Source organism: Podarcis erhardii, assembly GCF_964252035.2.
Source record: "Podarcis erhardii genome assembly, chromosome: 15".
NCBI lineage: Eukaryota > Metazoa > Chordata > Lepidosauria > Squamata > Lacertidae > Podarcis > Podarcis erhardii.
The window spans coordinates 13427608-13455092 of NC_138505.1; the positions used below are offsets into that span (position 1 = coordinate 13427608).

The window sequence follows — 27485 nt, forward strand, 5'->3', positions numbered from 1 at the left end:
TGGTGGTTGTGCTGAACTATGCTCCAAAAGACAGGGAGAGGTCAACTCTATGGAACAGGATCACAGTGATCAGAAGATAAGAAGATCTTGCTGGATCAGGCTCATAGCTCGTCTAATTCAGGATCCTGTTCTCACAGGGTAACCCTGGGAAGCCTGCAAAAAGGATCTGAGTGCAACGACCTTCTCCTCACTTGCAGTTCCCAACAACTGGTATTCAGAGACGTACTGCCTATGACAGTGGAGGAATGTCAGGCTTCAGGGACTCGGCTTCCTCCCCCCCCCCCCCCGGCAGTAGATAAGCAGAACAAAGTGAAAGGAGTCTCTTACCAGCGAGAGATTTTAATGATCACAGCGAGAGAACAAAGAATCCATTCCTTGGAATGGAGGTGCTCTCAATTAAGGTTTTCACCCACTTCACCCCTAGTCACCCATGTCACTTCTGTGTCTTGCAACCTGATCTCACAACCGCTGTGCTTTCTGTGCCGCCACCTTATCTGCTCTTTGTGACCTTGGGCTGAGCCGATGGAGGCTTTCCAGTGAAAGAGATTCTGTTAACTCTCACTCTCCCAGTTCTTCTTCTCCTAGCTGTTCACCACCCAGTTCTTCCCAACTTCTGTCTTCTGAACTATGTCCCTCTGCAAACCACTGTTCCAAATCTATACTGTCCTCCTGCTCCTGGGAAGATTCAGGATCCGGAGCAGGGGGAGGTTCCCACCATTCCTCATCTGTGCCTCCCTCCTCCACACAGTCCCTGACCAGGAAGAACAATGGAGGTAGCTTTAAGACAAATATGCAGTTCATACAAATATGTACATTGATATTCACACTGTCACCAGATTAATAAGAACAGCAAGAATTTTCGTCCCTTAATAATAATAATAATAATAATAATAATAATAATAATTTTTATTTATACCCCGCCTTCCCCAGCCAAGGCCGGGCTCAGAGCGGCTTACAAGCAATAATAAAAACAAGTTGAATGATTACAACTTAAAAACAAAATTAAAATACAACATTAAAATATTGAAACATTAAAATATTAAAATGTAGCCTCATCGCAGGAGGAGAAGGAAAAGAAAAAAGAAAGAGGGGGAGGGAATCAAATTGGCTCCAAGCCAAAGGCCAGGTGGAACAACTCTGTCTTACAGGCCCTGCAGAAAGAAATCAGATCCTGCAGGGCCCTGGTCTCATGAGGCAGAGCGTTCCACCAGGCTGGAGCCAGAGTTGAAAATGCCCTGGCTCTGGTTGAAGCTAATGAATGAGTTAGTCAATTAAATCTGCATAGGAGAGAACCCAATTGCTCCAAAGAATAAAAGGAGCACATTTTATTGTTGGATGTTACTTTTTAAGTAGGGTTTCCCAAACTTTGGTCTCCAGATGTTTTTGGACTACAATTCCCATCATCCCTGACCCCTGTTGCTGCTAGCAAGTGATGATGGGAGTTGTAGTCCCAAAAAAGCAGTTCTAAAGTATTTCAGAAGGTGCCGTTGTAGAAGAGGTATCTTCTCTTTTCTCTCACCCAGGATTGATTTAACAATCAATTCTTCTTGGGAAATTCTGGGAATTTAGGCGTTTGCTAACAACTTTCAGCACTTTTAATGAACTACAGTCCCCAAGGATTCTCTGCGGGGGGGGGGGGGAGCCTCAGCTGTTTAACATGGTGTGATTGTGGTTTAAATGTTTATTTATTACATTTATATACTCTCCTTTCCCCTCCTCAATTTTTCCTCACAACAATCCTGTGAGGGGGGCTGGGCTGAGAGACAGTGGCTGCCCCTCAAGGTCACCCAGTGAGCTTCATGGCTGAGTGGGGATTCGAACCCTGCTCTCTCCAGCTCTCTTACCATTGCACCACATTTTCATATTTGACGGCAGCCAAAATCAAATGAGAGAAACCCTCAGGTCCAAGATGCATACTTACTTGGGAAGTCAGTCAGTCCAATGTTGCACAATAAGATTTACTCCCCAGCAGCTGGGTGCAGGATTGCAGCCTAAGCCTGGGACCTAATAATAATAATAATAATAATAATAATAATAATAATAATTTTTATTTATATCCCACCCTTCCCAGCCGAAGCCGGGCTCAAGGCGGCTAACAACAATAAAATAGTACAACATTCTAAAATCATTTCATTATAAAATTAATTCAAATAAAAATTGATGGCAACCATTAGGCTAAAGTTCTGTGAAGGTTGCCAAAGGAGGGAGTCAGGCTGTGCCCTGACCAAAGGCCTGGTGGAACAGCTCTGTCTTGCAGGCCCTGCAGAAAGATGTCAAGTCCCGCAGGGCCCTAGTCTCTTGTGACAGAGCATTCTATCAGATTGGAGCCACAGCCGAAAAAGCCCTGGCTCTAGTTGAGGCCAGCCTAACCTCTCTGTGGCCTGGGACCTTCAGGATGCTTTTGTTTGAAGACCATAAGTTCCTCTGTGAGACATACCAGGAGAGGCGGTCCTGTAGGTATGAGGATCCCAGGCCGTAAATAATTTATTACTTGCACCCTGCCCATCTGACTAGGTTGCCTCAAACACCCTGAGCAGCTTATACCTGCAAAAAAGGGAGAAGAGTCGTGGAAGAAGATTGGAAGAAATTTAAAATCTATTTACAGAAACATTGTAAAATTATTGAATGTTAATGACGTTGGAATAAAATGAAGTGGTTCTAGTAATAAGGTAAAATAAGAATATGCAAGAAGGGATTGATATCAGATGAAAATTTGAAGTTAGAATATGTGAAGATAAATAACTAAGGGTAAAATATGAGGTTCTGAATTTGCTGAATAAATTTTTAAATGGAATACAAAAAAGGGAGGTGTGAGGAAGTCATCAAAATAAGTAAATGAATGTAAGACATTATAAAAGAGGGATATTTAGTTTTTAGTTTTTATTTTTATGTTAAATTTTTTGTTTTTGTATTTTTGTATTTTTCTTTTTTTGTGTGTGTGTTATTATTTTGTAACTCTTTTCTGTTAAAAATTTAATAAATATTATTTTTTTTAAAAAAACTTATACCTGCAAAAAAGTCCTACTGAACTACAGATGGAGGAGAAATTTGACTCAGTTCACATTTAAAGGTGAACCTGCCTAATTTGGCACTTCCTGAAGCAACATGCAAACAAAAACACAGCCATCCTTTGAGATTCACACTTCTCTGAACTTTCACAATGCAATTATCCAGCCAAGTACAGTGGTACCTCGGGTTAAGAACTTAATTCGTTCTGGAGGTCCGTTCTTAACCTGAAAGTGTTCTTAACCTGGGGTGCCACTTTAGCTAATGGGGCCTCCCACTGCTGCCACGCGATTTCTGTTCTCATCCTGAAGCAAAGTTCTTAACCTGAAGTACTATTTCTGGGTTAGCGGAGTCTGTAACCTGAAGCGTATGTAACCTGAAGCGGTTACAGGTATCACTGTAATGTATACCAAAAATGCACATAGCAGGGTAAAAATGTGCAGAAAAAATGCATATATGAGTGAAAGTGACATACCAAAATTGCTTTGCAAAAAGGTGTACATTAGGAGAAATTTGTACTAAGATGCTCGTGAATTTTCACAAAGACCTCAACCTGATGTAGAGATTCAGAGGACTGAATTTAAGACTGGAAAAGTGAGAAACCAAGAGAAACCCAATGTTGCCAGATTTGCCACACCCAGCACTGAACCCAGTGGGACTTCCTATTGAATAAACCTGTGCTGCCTTGAACTAGTTGATCATTCAAATGAAGGGCTGTGGCTCGGTGGCCAAGAACGTGCTCTGCATGTTTTACAACTCCTCCATTAGCTAATTGAGATAAACGTTCCAAAACGTGGTCTGCCAGAGTGCTTATACACGGTGCCATTTGAGTAAGGATTTCCAAGCGGTCTGTCTGCTGAGTGAAAGCGAGCATTTTGCACGACAGCAGCCACTCTGCAAGCAAATTAAAATAAGCACCCCGAAACGTGACCAAGCTGGAATGCAAGGCCTCATCTTCTTTGCAAGCTATTGTGTGCGAAACTGGAGTTCCTAGATATCGAAGGTCTGGAGAGCAGATCTGAGCAAGACTGTAGCTCATTCATCCGGCGAGCAGAGACGGTGTAGATTAGAATCAGTGATTTGGGGTTATTTTAAGCACTATGCAAATCCTATCAACAGTTGGTGTAGAATAATTAAACAAATGTACTGCGCATCTAAAAATATTATTACAGCCCTTGATGTTCTTTTATGCAAAATGGCTCGGGGACGGATGGAGATTGGCTCTTGCTGAAATTCCCAATGTGCCTTTAGGCAGTTCTCTGAACAACAACAACAGGTTGCATACTAAGTCAGGCCAAGTTAAACCATGGGGCCTGTCTAGCTCTGTGGTGTCCGCAATGAGTGGCAGCAGATCTCCAGGGTTTCAGGTAGGGAGTCTCGACCACCCACAGCCCTTCACAGGATAAAGCAGGTCCCCCACCGGCAATTTTGGTACAGGCAAAGCAGATGTAAGGAACTCAAAAGGAAGCCTACAGGAGACCATGAGTTCCTAAAGCACCTAATGTCAGGTTCAGGTGTCAGGAGTGGGCCAGCAATAAATTACACAGAGTAAGTGAAGATAATAATAATAATAATAATAATAATAATAATTATTATTATTATTATTTTATCATTTATACCCTGACCATCTGGCTGGGTTGCCCCAGCCACTCTGGGCAGCTTCCAACACATTCAGAAACATAGAGTTAACTCTTTATTAGAAGAAACAAGAGCTACTCAATAGTGCCCAGCCTAATGAGCACAGCAACTCTTCCTGGTAGATCTTGCCCCTATGAGGCAGTTGTGGGCACTGACAGTCCCCACCTTCCCACAACTGCCTATGTCTCCTCCTCTCCTGGGTTCTTCCTAAGCAATCTGAGACTCTGCTGGCACACCTGTCTCCGCTCCTCCCTCTTCATACCTCTTTGGGTTCTGGGAAACCAGGGGAGAGGGGAGCTAGTCATAGCAGGATGGGGAGATCTCCTGGCTTCTTCACCAGCCTGATTCATCTCAGCCTCTTGACCTCTCTCCTCTTCTGCTACTGCTTCTGGACTCCTCTTTGCAACAGACTCTCCCTGCTCACTAAACCCTGTTGCCACTACAGCTTCTGACACCTCCTCCTTCCAGCAGACTCCCTCTTCTCCCTCTGACCACACATCATTGTCCCACCACCACTCCCCTGGCTCTGAGCCTTCTTCCTCCCAGCCAGTCCATGACATGTAAGCACCCTGCAAATCTGACTGCAGCTCCTTCCTCGATGCAAATCCAGGCCGCAGTTTTCCATGCACATTTTCTCCCGTGTTTGCACCTTGCAAACAAGTCAGTTTGAGTGTCAGAGCAGGACCAACGGACCCCAGCATCAAATCCCTACTCAGCCTGGAAGATCACCGGGTGAATTGTGCTATCTCCGTCACCTACTCTTGCTACCCTTCCAAGATGAGGTGTGGTTTCTTGGAATCAGGAGGAGAAACCTTAAACCAGGGAAAGGGGACCACATTCCCTTCTGTGAAAGATTTCAAATGCTGCATGCCAGTGATGCACTCAGGCCATTCTGGTTGACCAGTATGCTGGACCAGAAGGCTGTTGGCCAGATCCTGCAAGCCTCTAGTCTTTTCTTATGATGGACAGGGTTGGAGGTAAAACTGGGCAGGGCAATGGATGTAAATGTTCCCTTTCTACGGTAGGCTAGTTTGTACACACTCACGTAACTCTCCGTGTCCTCTGTTCAGACAAGCAAGAGGCATTATCAGAGTTCAAGGACACATTCCAGCCAGGTAAAAACACTTCATTGCAAAACAATAGCCAGTGAGGGCTGCAGAGAGAGGAGGTGGTATGGGGTGAATCCTGAGGGCCAGATTGAGCAGCCTGGAGGCCTGCATTTGGCCCTCTGACCCAAAACTCCCTGCTACTGCTTTCAACAAATCTCTCTCTCTTCCAGGCATGGAGAGTCCTTCTCTCCCTTCGGTAATTTTGCAGATAAGAATTAACGAGCACTTGATAGATTTATAGTCCTCATGTTGCAAGCACAAATATACAGCCCTCCACAAGGAGGGCAGCTGGCTACTCTAAATCCTCCTTCTGACTTCTGCAGCAGTTACGGCGCCAATGGGAAGTTCCTCCCCCTTCTGCCTCCTTTGCTCTCTTATAGCTAGGACCTCCTAATCCGTGGTGAGTGGGGGTCCCCCACACTCTCAAATGACGTCTTGACTAGCTGCCCCCTCCCTTCTTGCTTCCTTGTCATTATCGCGTAATTCTTTCCTTAGCTGCTCAGTTTATGTCTTTTTCTCTCTGCTTCTGAACACTTTGTGGATAAGGGGCGGGGGGGGGGGGACTCTTCCACCTCCAGCTCTCCATCAGAAAGAAGCTGGTCTGCCATAGAATGCATTCCCCAGTCCTCATCTTCAGACCCTGACACACACTCCCTCTATCTATTCAAAGGTTAGCCAATTACACTGTCAGGAGTGCATGCAGGAGCCAGGCCCTGTGACCAGTAGGGCTTCGCAGGACTTGGGCCTTCCTAAGTTTGTTTTGGAGAGACAAGGCGCGGCAACACAGTTGAGGCCGCTTAGTAACTCGCTGCACCTGGTGGGAAGAGCCAGGAAAGGATATAAGGTCAGCATTTCCCTTCGGCTCTTTGCCACAGCAACATGCTTCCTGCCTTGCTGCGTTTGGCTTCTTGATTCCTTGCTTTCGGACCCTCGGCTCCTTGCTTCTCGACCCTCGGACCCTTGACTTCATGACTCCCTGCTTCCTTACCCTCAGACCTCTGGCTTCTGGACTCTCGTTCCTGCTCCCACCCTGCCATCTTGGCCCCGGTCCCGACATCCTCAGCCGGGACTTCGATCGCCCGTAGACTAGAACGTGACACATCCTGACAAAAAGAAGAAAGATACTCAAGCAGTCACTGAGAACCATGACCATTTGGCCGGTGCTTTCTGTGTTGCGTCTTCCTTTGCAAGGGGTTGGACTAGGTGAGCCTTAGAGGACCCTTCCAACTGTACAATTCTGTGATGCTGTTAGCGCAGGACTTTGGGGGCAGAGGTCCAGGGCCCTCCTTCAGCGGAATGACTCCAGCCTTGAAAGGCTGGCTTACCACATTTTGAAGCTGGCAAAGTGATGCGCATTACCACCCAGAGTAGGGCTGGGGGACCTGGTGCCCCCTCCAGACATTGGACTACAACTCCCATCATCCCCAACTCATGTGACTGATGGGAATTGCAGTCAAGCAACACCTGGAGGTACAGGTTCCCCAGCCCTGAGCTACAGCCCCTCCCCGCCGCAGGACCCTTTGAAATAGCTTTATTGTTATTATTATTTATTGGACTTCCCAGACATGCTAGACATTTGTTACACAAAAAGGTCTCCAAGCGATGTGTAACATATTTAAGGGCATGAGCAAAGGTAAACAAACAAAACAAAAAACATGCATTATAATAAGCACACATTTATAGAAAAACACATGGGATTCATTTTTTTAAAAAAAATACACAGTGCAACCTTTAATAACAACAGTGGAAAGCTCTGGCAGCTCAACTGACATGGAATATTATTATTTATTGAATTTGTGATCTGCAGTCCCAACAGTGGAGGCTGGTCTACGAGGTCTACTGTATCAAAGACCTCTCAGGGTACATTTTTACTCCTCTTCTGGAAACCAAGGCTGTGGCTATGGAAGAAACAAGACTCTTTGGGAGTGTTAATGTTGCGAACCCCTCCATCATAGGCTCAGGTTGTATATATGTGGGTGGTGCTGTGGTCTAAACCACCGAGCCTCTTGGACTTGCCAGTCAGAAGGTCGGTGGTTCAAATCCCTGCGACGGGGTGAGCTCCCATTGCTCTGTCCCAGCTCCTGCCAACCTAGCAGTTCGAAAGCACACCAAAAGTGCAAGTAGATTAATAGGTACCACTGTGGTGGGAAGGTAAAGGTGTTTCCGTGCGCTCTGCTTTCTGTCACGGTGTCCTGTTTTGCCAGAAGCAGTTTAGTCATGATGGCCACATGACCTGGAATGCTGTCTGTGGACAAATGCCGGCTCCCTCGGCCTAAAAGTGAGATAAGTGCCGTAACCCCACAGTCGCTTTTGACTGGACTTAACCGTCCAGAGGTCCTTCACCTTTACCTTCATATGTGTTAACAAACCATATATCATAAAGACACTACAGTCACTGCTGTGCCTCACTCCAAAAGGAGACACAAACCCTGGGTAAACGCCTGGAACCCCTGGAATCTTGCACCACTAGGAGATTGGGGTGGCATGTGACAATGCTTACAGAGGCTGGGGGGGGGGCATTTCGATCACTCTGGTGAATCACCTAATGTAGGAATAGCTGTGGCAAAGAGGTCCCTTCTGTACGTCTCAGGGTGAAGGTAAAGGTAAAGGGCCCCCTGACCATTAGGTCCAGTTGCGGACAACTCTGAGGTTGCAGCACTCATCTTGCTTTATTGTCCGAGGGAGCCGGCATAAAGCTTCTGGGTCATGTGGCCAGCATGACTAAGCCACTTCTGGCAAACCAGAACAGCACACGGAAATGCCGTTTACCTTCCCGCCTGAGTGGTACCTATTTATCTACTCGCACATTGTGCTTTTGAACTGCTAGGTTGGCAGGAGCAGGGACCGAGCAATGGGAGCTCACCCCATCGCGGGGATTCAAACTGCCGACCTTCTGATCGGCAAGCCCTAGGCTCTGTGGTTTAACCCACAGAGCCACCCATGTCCCAGGGTAGAAAAACTTATTTACGCAGCTTATAGATAAACTATAGAAGTCGTTTCCACAGGAGGCAGTGATGGCCATCAACGCCAATGACTTTAAAAGAGTATTAGACAAATTCACGGAAGAGAGGACTAGCGATGGCTACTAGCCACGATGGCTATGGATCTGCCTTCACGATCAGAGGCAGCCATGCTTCTGAATACCAGTTGCTGGAAGCCACAGGAGGGGAGAAGACCCGTGTGCTTGAATCCTGCTTGCGGGTTTCCCACAGGCATCTGCTTGCACACTGGGACAAAACGATGCTGGACTAGATGGGCCACTGTCCTGAACCAGCAGGATATTCTTATGCTCTTATACACCCTAGTGGAACAACCTCCTCCGGGATCTGAGTGAATTAGGGGTTGGGGTGGGTGGGTTAGGAAGGAGGAAAATTAAGAGCCTGTGGCGACTATGAAAAAAAACCAGTACCTGGGTTTTGTCCTTCCCTCCCACTCCCTGCCTCTCTCTCCCCTTGACTGTCAGAGGAAGTTCTATTCAAACGGAATCTCGACAGCCTTCCCCTTCACTTATTAATACCGCTGAGTACATTTCAGCGCTGGGAGTGTAAATATTCAAACAGTTGTATCTCTTTCCCTCCTTAGCGTCTGAAGAGAACAGCTTCCTTGTGTGTGAATGAACTGAAACAGAATAAATCATTCCTGGCAGCTGCATTGTATGTGTGAGGGAGGAGGCAGGGAGCACTGGAGGGGAAGTGAGGATCTCCCAAGGATATTCCCAGAATGCACTGCTGGCAGGGCCCCTTTGCTTTCTCCCTGGACTTTGAAACAAGGGGTAGGAGGCCTCCGAAAGCAGGAGGGGGTTGGGACAAAAACACCTTGAAGTGGGGTGGGGTGGAAAATGGAGACCACTGTGGCTCTTCATAAACAAGAAATGAGGAGGTTCCACATCAGAAAAGCACTGCAGGGTTACGGCCAAAGGCCCACCTAGGAATGGGCAGGAATCTAGTTTGTTCCTCATTTTTAAGTGAATTGATGCAATTTGTGCTTCCCCGGGTCATCTGTGGATCAAAACGCAGTTATCCATCAGTTTTTGCTGTTATCTAATTTTTGAAACACAGTTCTCAGCCAAAAAAGACATCAGAAAGTGCGTTTTGGGACAGGATGTGTGCAGAAACGTGCACGTAGCTATACGGCGCACTAAAAATGTGAGATTTTGGGTGGTTTCAAAAAATAATTCGCAGAATGGTGTGCATTGTGGGATAAAACACAGTGTGAAAAAGGACATATTAGGGAAGAGCGTATACCAGAAATGTGAGTTTTCATGGGGCTTTAAAATAAGAAATTCGCAGAATGGTATGGAAACCAGCCTTGGGGAAGTAGGCAGCTGCCTTATATGGAGTTAGCCCACCAGGTCCACCTTGCTCAGTATTGCCAACACAGACTGGCAGCAGCTCTCCAGGATCTCAAGTAAAGGTCTCTCTCAGCTCTCCTTGGAGATGCCAGGGCAGACACGCAAAGCAGACACTCTACCAGTGGGCTAGAGCTCTTCTTCATAAGCACTTATGAATAAACAATAAACAGGGAACAGAAATAAGACCGATCCATCCATCTGTAGGTTCATCTAGTTGGTGTTGGCTTGAGATTTTGGCGAGCCCTTGGGCAAGACACCATTCACATCCTCCTCCCTTGGCAAGTCTATCTTCTCACTGCAGCAGGACAAGGAAACATAAGGCTGAGCTTAGAATAGAGTGATGGGCAGGTCTAGGATTACAGTTCCTTTGCCACCTCCAGCTTCTGCCTGGACACTGAGGTCCAGCGCCGAGGGCCTTCTGGCAGTTCCCCCACTGTGAGAAGCCAAGTTATAGGGAACCAGGCAGAGGGCCTTCTCAGTAGTGGCACCCACCCTGTGGAACGCCCTCCCATCAGATGTCAAAGAGAAAAATAACTACAAAACACTTAGAAGACATCTGAAGGCAGCCCTGTTTAGGGAAGCTTTTAATGTTTAATAGGTTATTGTATTTTAGTGTTTTGTTGGAAGCTGCCCAGAGTGGGCGGGGTATAAATAATAAATTATTATTATTATTATATTACTCAGGACATGGGTGTGTAAGACTGGGAAGGACCGTGCTTGCTTGGTGGCATGCCCAGAGACCTTTGATCCTCCCAGGGCTGTGCTGCAATGCCAGCAAGCAGGCTGCCCTGTGACTCAGCAGAAAGTCTCTCTGCGCCAGCTCAGCCGTCGGGCACCCTGCCCATCTCGGCGGTGCATCTGCCTGACAATGGCATCTGCAGATGTCGGGCGCGTTGCGGATGGGAGTCTCGACGTTCCTTGGAGGACGCGGGCTCCTCCGTTAATAACGGCCAGGCAAAGCTCTTCTGAAGAGGGTCGTAAATCTTTGATAAGGGCTGCTTAATGCGCCGAGTTAAGAAAGGAAGGGGGGGAAAGACAAGTCTAGGAGCAGGCTGGGTGTGAATATGCCAGGCAGGGCCTGTCTGAGTGCTGGAGAGATCCTTGGGCCGCCCATGTGGCCATTGTCCAAAATAAATCCTTCACAAATGCACCATTATTGTGTCAATGATATATGGCAAAATACACCCCTCTGCGAAAACAAAAAACCCCACCAGTCTGGAGCTTCTGCAACAGTGCTGTTCCCACTCTTGGGGCAGGAGGAGGGGCAGGCAATCTGCCACATACCCTGTTTCCCCCAAAGGAGCACTCCTTTGGTTTTGCTTTGGGTGGAGTTTGGGGGTGGTGTGGGTGAGCAAATTGGCCAACAACAACAACTTGTGTCCCTTACTCCTTTGCAGTGCCCTCCCTATGCAGTATGGGCTCCGTCAGTTACCTGTTGAAAGGGCCAAGTGGGATTTTTCAGGGAGCCCCTGATTGGCCCCTGATTCCTCTTTTCTGACCTCCTTCACACTGTTGGAAGTGATCTTTTGTACAGTAGTACCTTGGTTCTCAAACGCCTTGGTACTCAAACAACTTGGAACCCAAACACTGCAAATCCAAAGTGTTCCGGTTTGTGAACTTTTTTCAGAAGCCAAACGTGCTCTGTTTTGAGTGCCACACTTCTGTTTTGAGTGTTATGCTGAGGTCTGTCTGTTTTTGCTTTTTTTTTTTGCGCTTTTATTTTTGAGGCTCTTTTTGTTTTGTTTTTGTGACTGACTGTGTGGAACCCAGTTCAGCTACTGACTGATTGACTGTGTGACTGCAGTACATTGTTTATTGCTTTCAATTTACAGATCAATGGTCTCATTAGAGAGTAAAATTCATGTTAAATTGCTGTTTTCGGGGTTGTTTTTAAAGGTCTGGAACGGATTAATCCATGTTGCATTACTTTCTATGGGAAAGCACACCTTGGTTTTGGAACGCTTTTGATTTGGAACGGACTTACGGAACGGATTAAGTTTGAGAACCAAGGTACTACTGTAGTGCAACTTATTGTTTAATCTGACTAGCCCATGTTTATCTGGCGAGCTTCATGGCTGTACAGGGACTTGAACCCTGATCTCCCAGGTCCCAGTCCAACACTCTAACTGCTATGCCACACTGGCCATGTACACTTCCCCTAATACATACAGTTTGTGAACACTGTTTGGCTGGAGAATCGCATTCCGTTAAGGGCAAATTTCAAAAGAGGGCTGAGTTTTGGTTCTCGTGTTGTTTCAAAAAGTGAAAATACACACACTCTCGTATATACATACACACAGAGAGACACAAAATACAATGTAATATACTCCCACACATTCTTTTATACTCAAATCTAATGCTCACCTTTTTTGGCCAAATTACGTTGCAAAAACTAAGGTGCGCATTAGATTTGATGGCACATTTACATTCACCAGCAAATGCTTTGTTTGTTTGTTTCAAGGTTCTGGAAATTGAGGTGCACATTAGATTCGATGGCGCATTAGACTCGAGTAAATACAGTAAATTGATATGGTGTTATGATCGTAATACATATGTAGATATTAATAGCCTACTACATTCTGTATAAACTCATTCCGAACGTTGTCATATTTATCCAAACAATGTCTCCGTCTGTAGGCAGCTCATTCATAAGTTGTGAGTGTTGTCATGCTGTTGATCCATTGATTAAAGGGTATCATATCTTTATTCTTCAAATTCATCAGTATCAGTCTCTTGGCCACCATTTGGATGCATAGAATGGATTTTCGTTGCCCTGTTGCTAATTTCAATGCAATAGGTATACAGTTCAAAAGAATGTTCTCTGCTGAAAGATGTAACTTTTTCTGCAGTCAAAGTTATACAGTCCAGCACTTTCTTCCCAAACTTAGTAAGTATAGAAAACTGTACAAACATATGTTGTCCTTGCCACATCTCCTTTCCCCCCCATTTTTTTATAAAACCGTAAAGAAGAGAGGTAAGGGACGTGGGTGGCGCTGTGAGTTTAACCACAGAGCCTAGGACTTGCCAATCAGAAGGTCGGCAGTTCGAATCCCCGTGACGGGGTGAGCTCCCGTTGCTCAGTCCCTGCTCCTGCCAACCTAGCAGTTCAAGAGCACGTCAAAGTGCAAGTAGATAAATAGGTACCGCTCCGGCGGGAAGGTAAACGGCATTTCCGTGCGCTGCTCTGGTTCGCCAGAAGCAGCTTAGTCATGCTGGCCACATGACCCAGAAGCTGTACGCCGGCTCCCTCGGCCAATAAAGCGAGATGAGCACCACAACCCCAGAGTCGGCCACGACTGGACCTAACGGTAAGGGGTCCCTTTACCTTTTAAAGGAGAGAGGTAAAAATTGGCATCCATTCCTTTGTCCACTTTTGCCTTTGGCCCTGTCCTCCAGTCTGGCATGTGGCCCCTGGAAGGCTACCTAGAAGGGAATGTGGCCCTCAGAGTTTTCCACCCTTGCTTTAGATTAACCTTTGGGTTATATGTTTATGAGAATCCATCCCTCATCTCTGCCTCCCCATCTATCTGTTTCTCTCCTCCCAATTCTGCAGTCACGAGTAAAAAGAGAAACCAGCTGATAGGCCATATTATGCTCATTTTTATTCTTCTTAACACGCATCCCTAGCATGATCTTGCTGTTTAGAAGCCAACCAAGGTACAGAGAATTTGTAAATCATTTTTTATTGGCACCGGGGGAAGACATGCACTTAGATATCACGACCATTAAAATGAAGATTATATAAAGCATAGATTTATTCCCGTTAAGCAAACCCATTCCATAGGCGAACCTCTCCCTTTTAAAACCTCAAAGCAAGGGAAACCCTGCAGAGCACAGCAGCAAATGCATCTTCTGTGGGGCATTTGGGTCCGTCCATCCCTGCCCCCCCCCAGATTTAATTAGACTTTTAACCAATTGATCTAGTGACAAAGCAATTACATTGAAACAAATCTGCATGTCTCCAAAAACGTCAACTGAAGATGCCCTTTTGAGATATCGACAGAAGGGCGAGAACGTTTACTGTTTAGTAATCAAAAAAACTACTGCTGCCTATTAGAAAAAATGACTGCCATCATATTTACTAATCACATCCTCAATTCTCCCAGTGCCGGTCTTTAAGTAGCCAAAACACCACCACCCATACATAAGGCAGATGCGTCAGGTTTGCAGAAATAGAAGCTGAGGTTTGCAGTAAGACAAAAAAGATCAAAGAGAGCATTCCCCTCCCTGACCAAAACACCCCCCAATTGAGGGCTGAGCATGCTCAGTGGGCACAGGATGTTTCCTGGCTTGTGGCAGTGGGGGTGGGCTGGGCAGATGGATGAATGGGAAACTGGGTAGCAGGTCCTGCTAGGAGAAGGTCCTGCCTGGCCAAAGGTCACGAAGCGAGCATCATTGCCGAGTGTGGCTGATCTCCTATGCCCAGTGGTAGCTGCTGCCCATTGGAACTGGTAGGATGGAAGGCAGGGAGCCCAACAGTAGGGGGTAAGGTAAAGGTAAAGGGGCCCCTGATCATTAGGTCCAGTCGTGTCTGACTCTGGGGTTGCAGCACTCATCTCACTTTATTGGCCATGGAAGCTGGTGTACAGCTTCCAGGTCATGTGGCCAGCATGACTAAGCCGCTTCTGGCGAACCAGAGCAGCGCACAGAAACGCCGTTTACCTTCCTGCCAGAGCGGTACCTATTGATCTACTTGCACTTTGATGTGCTTTCGAACTGCTAGGTTGGCAGGAGCAGGGACCGAGCAATGGGAGCTCACCCCGTCGCGGGGATTCGAACCACTACCTTCTGATCAGCAAGTCCTAGGCTCTGTGGTTTAACCAAAAACAGGCAAAGCTGACTCATTTTTCCTCCATCCTCATCCCTGCCCACTTCTGCAAGGGCAATACTGAAAGCGAGGGCTCATCCACACTCACCTTTTATCCCTCACTTTCTAGGCATAAGATGGTGCTTTAAAGTGCATGTCCAAACACCATTTTTTGGAAGCGGGTCAGCACTTTCTTGGTGAAAACCTGCTCTTTAATGCTGAATCAGAACAAGCAGAAATTTGGGTTTTCCATGGATAGCTGTTTGTTCTCAACCAGTGGTAAAGAGTGGGTTTTTGCGGGGGGGGGGGGGGGACTCGAACACAGCACTTTTAAGTGTGGGGCTGTGCCTAGAAAGACAGTGCAAAAAGCAATCAGGATGAGCCCTGAGCAAGAGGAAGCTGACAAGCAGAGCTACACCCCCCCCCCCGGACATATTGTAAATAAAAAGGCAAGCAGGCGTCTGAGAGCAGACTGAGGCTGATGAGGCATCAATCCATCTGCCCTAATGGACCAGCGTCCCCTGGCCTCTCTGAGGTCTTGCACTTAGGACTGATTTACAACGGGCTGGGTGCATTTCAAGCCACTGGGTGAAACGCTTCACAAGGCAGCCTACAGCCTTCCAATGCTCATCTTGCGATATGCAGCCTACTATATTCTACTGTACTGCAGCTGCCTCTGCCAGATGTGTGGGAAACAAGTCACCCTCTATGTCGTCAGACTCCAACTTCCACCAGCCCCAGGCAGTTCCATCAGCTCCCATCAGCATGGCAGGTGTAGGTGGGAATTGGAGTTCAACTAAACCCAGAGGGCCACGTACTGGTAAAGGTAAAGGTAAAGGGACCCCTGATCATTAGGTCTAGTTGTGACCGACTCTGGGGTTGCGGTGCTCATCTCGCTTTATTGGTCGAGGGAGCCGGCGTACAGCTTCCGGGTCATGTGGCCAGCATGACTAAGCTGCTTCTGGCGAACCAGAGCAGCACACAGAAATGCCATTTACCTTCCCGCCAGAGCAGAACCTATTTATCTACTTTGACGTGCTTTCGAACTGCTAGGTTGGCAGGAGCAGGGACCGAGCAACGGGAGCTCACCCCGTCGCGGGGATTCAAACTGCCAAACTTCTGATCGGCAAGTCCTAGGCTCTGTGGTTTAACCCACAGCACCGCATGAGTGGAATTCCCTGCTCTGGGCCTAGTGCCGAGTATGAATCCACAAACTCTCCACGCCAAGAAAAGTTCCAAACTTTTGCCACAGACTGTCTTTAAACTTGTTACACAAACCTGTTGTAAATACAAATTAGCCCATTGCTCTTAAACAACTAGCAAAGCAGCTAGGTTTTCTTTAAGTTCTCACTTGTTAATGTAGTCCATGAACAGTTCTCTTTCTGGTCCCAGGGTGAGATTCAGTTAAGTCAGATAAGTAAGAATCTGGCAGCTTCTGAGAGAGACCTGGACTCCCAGGGATGAGTCATCAATTAACATAACATTGAAGCAAAAGTCTCCGCTCTCCTTTTCGCAGCTTTAGCTGCAGGAGCACCTTCTGCACCTGCCACAGTTCTCGGCAAAACAGGAATTCTGCAAATGCAAACCTCCCTATAACCATGCATGTTAAACATATCTTTTATAGGTACATGTCTGTCCACAATATCTATCTATCTATCTATCTATCTATCTATCTATCTATCTATCTATCATCTATCTATCTATCTATCTATCTATCATCTATTCTTCTGCTACTCCTGGGAGAAGTTGCCCTGGATTCACCCCTTTGCAGAATAAGCAAAAGTGGGCTCTGATTTATGAAGTATGACCAAATAAATATGCTAGTCCTTAAGAAACCACAAAACTCTTTGTGTTGTTTCTGCTGCAGGCAGCAGGACCACATGGCTGACCTAAATTCTGGGAGAACATCGCATATCTCTAATTTCCTCCTAGCCTATGAGTCTTACTAACTGACTGAATGTTCTGTTGTGTCAGGCTGCAGGCAAAAAGTGAATGGGCAGTTGGAATGGCGCCACTGACTGGCCATCTGCCCTTACTAAGCCTCTGAATATCTGGCTGCCATTTCAAATACATGCCCCGTGATTCCCAACTTAGAAAGGAAACTTGGCATAACTTCATGAACTGTCAATATACTTCATAATATTGCCTGCTCATTTTGCTCCTTCATCAGGGCCTGGATTAAGGGACAGCATTTTTGTAGAGTCTTTCCCCCTGCCCTGTTTGTGCCGTTAGCTGTGATAAATATTTTTAGTGCAGTCATATATATTTATATGACTGAATTAAATTTGTGTGCATTTCTTCTAATATGCACATTATTGGATGTAAATTTGCCTAATCTGTGAAATTTTTGCAAGCAATCCCCCTATTATAATGCAATAGTTATAGATAGAAGAGATCTATATCTATACTTATGCATTTTTTAAAGAATGCTTTCATTTGGAGAACTGCACCATAAAATTCGGATAACAGCAATTAAGTTCACTGCATTTCAGTTTGTATATCGGCTCAGGGAGTGCAGAATTTCACTTCATCCCTTGCATTTTTCTAAAAAATAAAAAAATAAAAAGGAGGGTCATGATTTATTCTGAACTAATGCAGATATTAAAACACCTGACCTATTTTTCATTTCTTGACTTCCAGCACGGGTTGTGGAGGGGTGTGTGTGTGTGTGTGTGTGTGTGTGTGTACTGGGGGAGCGATTCTTTCCTCTAACTTCCCCTCCCATTTATCGAATCTCGTTCTGCCTACAAGTTTTTTTTAAATACAAAATAAAAAAATCTCCACCACTGTGTAACTGCTTCTTCTTATTCATTATTTATATAATGTCTGCAATGTACAGGAAGTGTTACAAGATTAAATAAGACAGACCCCTGGCGAAAGCTTACGCTTTTTTAATTTTTATTTTGAAAACACCCTAGATGACTGGGAAGGCGGGGGAGGGGGGGATAAAATCACCCAAGGCAAAGGAGGAGAACGTTAGCTGATAGCAGACCACAGAAATGGATTTCGAACAAGCTTGTTTACATGATCTAGGGAGGGAGGTGGTGCAAGCCCAGGAAGGGTGAACCGGGCGGTTATTATCCGGAGCAAACAAATCTTGTTTACAGAGGCAGTGAATTGCTGGGAGTACATTAGTTTCATCATATTCCTTATTTATATACACAGCATTTGGTCTCCACGAAATCCGACCTTTCCTTCCATTGCTGATGATCAGGCTCTGAGTGTTGATGTTGGCGCCTTCAATGGGGGGGGGGGAGTGGCGGTTTCCTCAGGGTTCGGTTATATCCCGCATGCTTTTTAACACTACATGAAACCGCTGAGTGGGGTCGGGTTGCCATATTTTGAAGAGCAAAAAAGAGGACACATTTGCCGACTTCTGCTTTTAACTATGGATTGCTGTGATGACTCAGGAAAAAGAGGATGTGTCCTGGAAAAAGAGAAGATATGGCAACCCTAGTTTTGGAGTACCTTGTCATCCAATTTGCAGATGACATCAAACTGGGAGGGGTAACTAATGCCGCAGAAGACAGAATCGGGATCCAAGATGAACTTAACAGATTGGACCCAAACTGGGCCAAAACTAACAAAATGAATTTCACTAGGGACAAATGGCAGGTTCTGCACTTAGGCAGGAAGAACAAGCTGCATAAATATAAGATGGGGGACACCTGGGTTGTCAGTAATACATGTGGAAAGGATCTGGTGGTCTTAGTAGACCACAAGCTAAACACGGGTCAACAACGTGATGCAGCAGCAAAAACCGCTAATGCTACTCTAGGCTGCATCAGCAGAAGTATACTGCCCAGATCAAGGTAAATCTTAGTACTGCTCTATTTTGCTTTGGTCAGGCCATGCCTGTACTCCTTTTGACACCCAAGAGAAACATATCTGTTTAGACAAGCCTACCTAGATGTTTAGAAAGTTGATGTGAGTTTTAATCTCACAGCCTGGGAGTCATTTTGGACTCACAGCTATCCATGGAGGTGCAGGTCAATTCTGTGTCCAGGGCAGGGGTGTTCCAAGGGGGGCAGGGAGCAGTCTGCCCTGGGTACCATTCCAAAGAGGGTGTGTGTGACAAAATGCCAACCCCTGATTGGTGGCACCCCCCCCCCAGGCATGCACCATGGCTCCCAGGACATGTGCCACGCCCCTGGGACGAGTACCACTGTTATGTACTGAGTTCTGGGTTGCTTCACCTCTAGTCCAGGGCAGCTGTCTACCAGCTCCATCTGGTACGCCAGCTGAGACCCTACCTGCCTGAGGACTGTCTTGCCAGAGTGGTGCATGCTCTAGTTATCTCCATCTTGGACTACTGCACACGCTCTACATGGGGCTACCTTTGAAGGTGACTCGGAAACTGCAACTAATCCAGAATGCAGCAGCTAGACTGGTGACTGGGAGTGGCTGCCGAGACCATATAACACCGGTCCTGAAAGACCTACATTGGCTCCTAGTACATTTCTAAGCACAGTTCAAAGTGTTGGTGCTGACCTTTAAAGCCCTAAATGGCCTTGGCCCAGTATACCTGAAGGAGCGTCTCCACCCCCATTGTTCTTCCCGGACACTGAGGTCCAGCGCCAAGGGCCTTCTGGCGGTTCCCTCACTGCGAGAAGTGAGGTTACAGGGAACCAGGCAGAGGGGCTTCTCGGTGGTAGCACCCACCCTGTGGTACGCCCTCTCATCAGATGTCAAGGAAATAAACAACAATCTGAATTTTAGAAGATATCTGAAGGCAGCCCTGTTTAGGGAAGTTTTTAATGTGTGATGTTTTATTCTGTTTTTAATCTGTTGGCAGCCGCCCAGAGTGGCTGGGGACACCCAGCCGGATGGGCGGGGTATAAACAATAAATAATAATAATAATAATAATAATAATAATAATAATAAATCTGTTTTTAGCCTATTGCTATCTTAACTTTTCATACTTTTAAAATTATTGTTGTTAATTTTTCTTAGTGATAATTCTATTGTTTCATATTTTTGGAAAAACCGATTGTTTTTCTATCAAGTGGCGTATAAATGTTACGGACCAAACAAACAAATTTGTTAGTTGGTTATGGGCAGTTTAATACATTAAAACCAGCATTAAAAACCAATCTCAAGGATATATGTATTTTTTTTTTTAAAAAAATCCAGATTAAAACACCCTGCCCACACAAAAAGATCATATATAATTAAAAGCCAAAGGCATGATGAAACAGCAAAATGTTTCTGCATGGTGCCTAAAGTTATGTAACAGGGGAGAGTATTCCACAAATAGGGAGCCATCACTGAAAAGGCCCATCCTTGTGTTCCACCATCTGGACCTCCCATGGAGGAGGCACACCAAGAAGGGCCTCAGGGGACGATCCCAGGGTACAGGTCAGGTCGTCTTCTTTAGCTACAATGGAATCTCCATATCCAGCAGTAGTCTACCTGTGGAAGCCAGGCACTGGAAACAGACGCATCTCTTTGAGATGTGCTTGCAAGCCCCACCCTCCCACATTGCTGGGGGGGAATGACACCTCTCCCCCCTGTGCTGAATGGGCCTTTGGTCTGATCCGGTTTGCTTTTCTATCCATGCTCTCCTTGGCTCCTTTTGGAACAGCTCCTTTTAGCATAATTTAGCATAGGAAATTCAGAGAGGCCCGCCCCTGCCTCTTTGTTTCCTTTTCCCGATGAGAAGAGCTGATAAAATCAAAGGGAGAGATAGCAATCTCAGGCAGTTAAAGACAATGCTCTGTGTAGCTATGTGGGGAAAGGCAGAGAGGTTTCTCAGGATGCTGTTATTACCATGGAAATGAACCCCAGGACAGCTCTCCTCACCCCCACAACGTGAAAGAAATGGAGTCTGCTGGCATGCGCTCATCAGATACACCGTTGCCTTCTTCCAATTATTCTTCGGCTGCAGTCACACGGCAGTTTACCCCATTTCCCTGACAGTTTCCCTAACTGTTAATTTCTGTGTTGTATTTGCAGACCTTCTAAGTGCCTACTGGCGGAGGAAGAGGAATGTGGGGGGAGCACACTGCCCCTGGCAGTGCAATCCCAGCAGGGTGCCATCACGGCTGCCCCCCCCCACGCTGGGCACTACGCCCCCGGGACGTGTGCCAGCCCCGTCCCTGCCTGCTCTCCACCCCCCAGTGCCGGAGCATGAAGCTCCGCCACTGTAAGTGCCTCTATTTTCTAGGGACGGTCCTGGATTTACAGAAGTTGTCCCAGTTTCTGATCCCGGAATGTCCCACTTTTCCTTAGGACATCCCTACAGTGGTACCTCGGGTTACAGACGCTTCAGGTTACAGACTCCGCTAACCCAGAAATAGTACCTCGGGTTAAGAACTTTGCCTCAGGATGAGAACAGAAATTGTGCGGCGGCCGTGGGAGGCCCCATTAGCTAAAGTGGTGCTTTGGGTTAAGAACAGTTTCGGGTTAAGAACAGACCTCCGGAGTGAATTAAGTACTTAACCCGAGGTACCACTGTATTTTTATTGGAGAAATGTTGGAGGGTCGGGAGTTTTCCACCATGGAGTTAAGAACTGATGAGTTCTAGGAGGCTAAAGGTGTCTCTTGCTGTTTGTTTGTTTGTTAGTTTTTAAAAGCAAAGTTCAGCCAAATTAGCTTTGATTCCTGCATTGTAGGAGATTATACTAGATGACCCTTTGAGTTCTTTCCAACTCCTCAATTCTGACTCTAAATACCTCCAGGAAGCCACAAGCAGGGTCTGAAGGCCAGAGCCACCGCCAATATTCATCCGGCATGTAGCAGGCAGAAGTTTATGCCAGACCTCCAAGTCTCATCTGAAGTCCCCAGGTTTGCCTGGCCCACTCCAGGTGGCTGGCGGACAGCCTGAATTTCCAGGCGGATTAGAATGCCTTAAATATAATAACAATTTTTATGAAGACTCAGCATGCAACTTGCATACTTCAAAACCTGGCAGGAGCTGGTCTCAAAATATACCATAGACACTCTTTGTGGACTTCCACTCCAGTCTCCCAAGTAACCTCCGTCTCCAAGGCCTGACCCCATGACCACACTGCAGGCCACACCCCAGGTCTCAGTTTTGGTCCCTGAAATCTCTGGGACTGGTTTGCTCCTGACCTGGCAACCCAAAATGCCTCTGCACACAGAGGTCCTGAACTTTCAGAAGAAGCGGGGAGGGTGGGGCACTTTGGATATGCTCAGAGGCACAAAGCCAGTCAAGCCAGATTCCCTCCCCCCCCCCCACCAAGCAAACCTCAACTATTTCAGTGTCAAGTTGAGTCAGTTGCCCCTGATAGGACCAGATGAGGGATTTTCTTTCTTTTTAAATGCCGAGCTGAACTTCCCACTTGAATGAGCCGCCTTGAATTTCCTTCCCCTGTTGATGTCCTTGCTTTCCCAGCCCTCCCCCCTCCCCATTATAACAAATCGTTCTGGAGATAATTACAGATGGGGGCTATTTATAGCCTGCCAGGCATTCTCTAAAGAGGAACGTTGGCTGTTCTCTACAACACATGTGGCTTTGATATAAATATAGATATTGGCTAATTATCCAAGAGCGGGAAGTTACAACGTGAATGTAGATATATAACAGCAGGGAAATAACAGAGGGGATGGTCTCCCCCTCACTCTCAGTGGTTGCTGCTCCCTTCTCTGCGGGCCAGCAGGCAATTAAAAGGGGCTTGTCTGCTGTTCTATATATCTGTGGGGTGAGGATCCCTTCTTTCCACTTTCAGGACTGCATTCTATTTTTTATTTTTTAAAAGATTTTCTTGATTCACAAAAGTGTGTGCAATGTCTCTCGTACCCCCCCGCCCCATGTAACATTCTTACATATCAGTTTCATTTGTTGAGACATTAGGAAGAAAAGGGAGAAAGAGGTGGAGGGGGTGGGGAAGGTGGGTGGGGGTGAGGTGGGGTAGCGATGTTTCTATTTTACTTACTATATGTAGGGTTTGGTGTCAGCGTTGCTTGTGCAGGTTCTTTGCTGTTCACTTGTGTTCCTTTGGTGGTGAGAGAGATTGGAGTTGGCCTAGGGTGTGGTTATTCATATGCGGTTGGCTGTGGTGGTCTTTGTTTTCATGTGTGAGTGGGGTGGGTGTTTTGGATCAGAATTGGCCTTACTAAACATCTTCCGAGACAATAATGCCAACTTACACCACAAAGAACTCATAACCCACCTACAGCATCATAGCCGGACACTAGAGAGACCTGTCAGGAGTAAGCATGGACCAATGGTACCAAATAGTATGGGAAACAGCCCAACTAGAAAAATTAACCAATAAACTGAAACTGACACAGGGATAAATGGAAGAAGACACCTTCACCCCGGTATGGCTCCCCTTTATCACATACACAGCCCAACAAGACAATGACAAAAATCCACCAAGAGCATACAAATCAATATGGCTAACCTGATCCAAAACACCAGCCACATTCTTTTCTGGGCAGACTTCTGGGGTGGGCGGAGTCAGAGGCAAAGTGGGCGGGGCAACATATGTACATTCTCTCTTTGTGGAGTCGGCAGACATGCCTTTCTACCTTCCATCTGGACAAGCAAGAGGCATGGTCAGCATTTATATCCCAGCTAGGCAAAAGCACTCAAGGAGGGTGTGAATCATAGAGGGACCATGAGGGTCATCCAGTCCAACCCCCTGCAATGCAGGAATCATTTTTCCCCAGCATGTTGCTCGAACCCATGACTCTGAGATCAAGAGTCTCATGCTCTACTGACTGAGTGAGAGTGTGGCCTGGGGAGAGCCCCGAAGGCCAGACAGAAAGGACTGGAGGGCCAGATTTGGCCCTCAGGCCTGATGTTACTTACTCCAATAATATATGAAAGGCTGTAGCCATTCATTTGGGTGAAAGCCTCCCCCAGATGCCACTCCCCCTTAGGAACTAGATGGGGGCATCCTTCTTCCTCCCTGCATTAGGGAGCTGCCAGAGCTGTTCTGAGATCTGCAATGCATGGATTAGTCTCCCATTCCTGCCTCTCAGGTCTATTTGCAAGGCAAGCCATCAACCCATCTCTGACTTAGGTAGGGTAGCTAATAGCTGCAGTGCTTTACAGGTCAGGAAGCAAAGAGGTCTCTGAAGGAAAGGTGGCATTCAGATGTAGCTCTATCATCTATCTATCTATCTATCTATCTATCTATCTATCTATCTATCATCTATCATCTCCTGTGCATAAGAAATTCACATCATGTGAAACTGATTGACACGGTCATGCATCCCAGTGTTTTCAATGCCATTTGTTTCAGAGGCAGCGCTAAAACATCCAGTGCTTCACCCCATATCCCTACCCCCCCCCCATTTTTTTTTTACTGGAACTGACTGTGTGGGCAAAGGGAAGAGATTATTTACAATCATGAGCAAACCCTGGGAAGTTCAGTAGCCCCTGCCTGGCCTGCCTGGAACGACTCCCAGCTCCGAGTCTCTCCATTCCCTGATTAATTTTTGTAGTGGCTCCTTCAGCCTTGGCAGGTTGACAACTGTCGGTAACAGCCAGGCTGCAGTCGTGGAAAGTGTGCGTGTGTGTGTGTGTGTGTGTGTGTGTGTGCGCGCGCGCGCAGTGTGGTGGGGGAAAGGAGAGAAACATCAGTAGCTTTCTCTGCAATCTGTTGGACACTGCCCAAAGCCAAGACCTGTCCTCCTGCCTTCTGAACTACCGCCTAGGCTAGCAGACACCTCCATCCACTGGCTATTACTGATGCCAAGTCTGGAGAAGGGCTGAGACGTGATGCGAGGGGAAGCATCGCTATAATGCATGACCTGGCTTTGAAGGGGGGGGTGGGCGGGCGGAAGAGAGCATTGTGCTCAAGGTGAGCAGCAAAAAGCTGAGCATGAACCACTGTGGGTGGGACTGAGTTTCCTGAGATTACCCGCTCTCTCCTTGTTACCCATCAAGTCAGAGGATATAAACATATAAAGTATGGGAAATGGTAGTAATTGTCACGGTCTGGTCTATGATCGAGGTCCTGGCTGAGGATGTTGGAACTGGGGGCAAGATGGCGGGGTGGGAGAAGGAACGAGAGTCCAGAAGCCAGGGATCCGAGGGTCAAGAAGCAAGGAGTCATGAAGTCGTGCAATTTCTGTTCTCATCCTGAAGCAAAGTTCTTAACCTGAGGTACTATTTCTGGGTTAGCGAAGTCTGTAACCTGAAGCATCTGTAACCTGAGGTACCACTGTATCCTTCTTAAATTGTGGTGCCCAGAACTGGACACAGTATTCCAGGTGTGGTCTGACCAAGGCAGAATAGAGTGGTAGTACTGCTTCCCTTGACCTGGACACTATACGTCTGTTGACGCAGTCTAGAATAGCATTAGCTTTTTTTGCTGCTGCATCACAATGTTGACTCATCTCAAGTTTGTGCTCAACTAAGATGTCTAGATCCTTTTCACGTGTACTTCTGAGGTAGTCGAACAACTCCTAGCAAGCACATTCTTGCCAGCCACTGTGAGGTGCAATCTAACTCTTGCTGCAAGTCCTTCTTCATGGAAGTGGAGACTGTGGTCCAAGAAGCCAAATCTTTCAAGTGCAGGGCAGGTGGGTGTGTCTTGTCAGAACTGGCCTTGTGGCCCAAACTGGGTGATCTGGTGGGCCTAGTGATACCTGTGAGCTGGAGGTTTCCCGCTTCTGGTGTAGACACACCCAGTGACAGCAGAGACCTAGAATCATAGAGCTGGAAAGGGCTGCAGCGGTCTTCTAGTCCAACCCCCTGCAATGCGGGAATCTCGAACCCATAACGCTGAGATTAAAAGTCTCATGCGCTACCAACTGAGCTATCCTAGGACAGCACCTCCTGTCCTGGTTGATTTTATAGATGGAGAGTAGAGCCTTGTCCAGTGCGAGAACTGCAACCCCTGGGGAAGTAAATCTCCCTGACTCCTGGGTGTCTGAGTGTTTGCACTGCAATCTTTATGGCCCTTTTATTAGGGCAATTACGCTCCTTGAATAATACATGGCATGTATGCAGTAAGGGTCAGCCTGGCAGGGATGATTTAATCCATGAAGAAAAGGCCTCAGGAGACAGACGGTTCAACATGCACTCAGGACAAGGAATCCCCCAAATTTCTTCTTCTTATTTCTTATTGCACTGATATATCATGTTCCTCCCTTCAAGGAGCTCAAGGTGGTATATATGCCCCCCCCCCAATATTATTCTCAGAACAACCCTATGTGTTATGTTAGACTGAGAGTTGATGACTATCCAAAAATCTCCCTGGGAGCTCCATGGCTTAGTGGGGATTTGAACCCTGGCCTTCCAGGTGCTTGTCAAACACTAGCCCAGGGGTCAGCAAACTTTTTCAGCAGGGGGTCGGTCCACCGTCCCTCAGACCTTGTGGGGGGCAGGACTATATTTTGGGAAAAAATGAATGAATTCCTATGCCCCACAAATAACCCAGAGGTGCATTTTAAATAAAAGCACACATTCTACTCATGTAAAAACACACTGATTCCTGGACCATCCGTGGGCTGGATTTAGAAGGTGATTGGGCTGGATCCTGCCCCCAGGCCTTAGTTTGCCTACCCATGCTCTAGCCACTACTGTTAAATCCCCTGACCCCTAGTGGAGAGATAATATCCCATCTTAGTTTCTGTTGCTCTAGCGAGTAGAACCCAAACCAACCAATCAGCCAACCAATGGATTCAAATGACAATACAGTAAATGAGATCACAGTAAATGAGACCCACAAGGTCCATCTAGTCCAACCCCCAGCAATGCAGGAATCACAACTAAAGAATCCATGGCAGATTGCCCTCTAACCTCTGTTTAAAGACCTCCAGCAAATGATAGTCCACCATCTTCCAAGGGAGCCCTCTCCACTGCCAAACATCTCTCACCATCGGAAAGTCAGAATCTCCCCCCAAGGTCATTTGAACCCACCATTTAAGGTTCTGCCTTCTGGAACTGCAGAAAGCAAGCTTGCTCCATCTTCCATGTGGCAGCCCTCCAGAGATTTGAAGACAAATGGGGGGGGGCATGAATGTGAAGAAAGCATCCCATTGCACCATGGTAACATTTCCATCCATTTCTCCACCTTCTTTTACCTCTGGCTCCACCCACCTCTGGCATGTGTTCCTCAGAATATTGTCCAGAAAGTGCACCTCAGCCTGAAAAAGTCCCCCCACTAGTTTACTGCCTGTGCCCTCCCTCCCTCTGTCTCCTATGTGCCATTTTCCCATTATTCTGGCATAGCTAGACCTGCAGTGCTTTATGAACCAAGAAGCAATTATTTAGCGAATATCTAATTGTCCTAGGGCTGAGCCCAAATCACCCCCTGCTTTTCACAGCCCTGTTCACAAGAGACCATTCCCCCTTTGAAGGGTTTTTTTTTAAAAAAAAATCCTGTTGCTTGTAACGTTGGTGTAAAAAGAATTGGTTTGTATTCATCAGCTACTATGCCATTTTAATTCTGCCAGCATTCTGGAACATCGGGGTGGGGAGATTACAGTGGCCAGTGGGGTCCCACTTTTTGGGGTGATGGCTGCCATTCTTCCCCCGCCCCTTCTACGTCCCTGAATCATATTGCATCTGGGGAATAGGGAAGGACAGCTGGACTCCTGGAGAAAAGAGCATTGCGCCTCACAGTCAGACACAAAGTTTTTAAAAGAGGA

At 46.7% G+C, this 27485-nt stretch overlaps 2 long non-coding RNA genes across 2 annotated transcripts in view; one reads left to right on the top strand and one right to left on the bottom strand.

The window, feature by feature from the left end:
- Positions 1-323: 323 nt before the first annotated feature.
- Positions 324-26969, bottom strand: LOC309331041. Its single transcript, XR_014151698.1, has 3 exons — positions 26755-26969; positions 23282-23415; positions 324-751 (listed from the first exon to the last, which is right to left on the bottom strand). It is a non-coding gene; the product is annotated as an uncharacterized lncRNA (long non-coding RNA).
- Positions 22486-27485, top strand: part of LOC309331044 — a 49586-nt gene continuing 44586 nt past the window's right edge. The window contains exon 1 of the long non-coding RNA XR_014151701.1: positions 22486-22576. This is a non-coding gene — a long non-coding RNA (uncharacterized lncRNA). The remainder of the gene's footprint in view (positions 22577-27485) is intronic.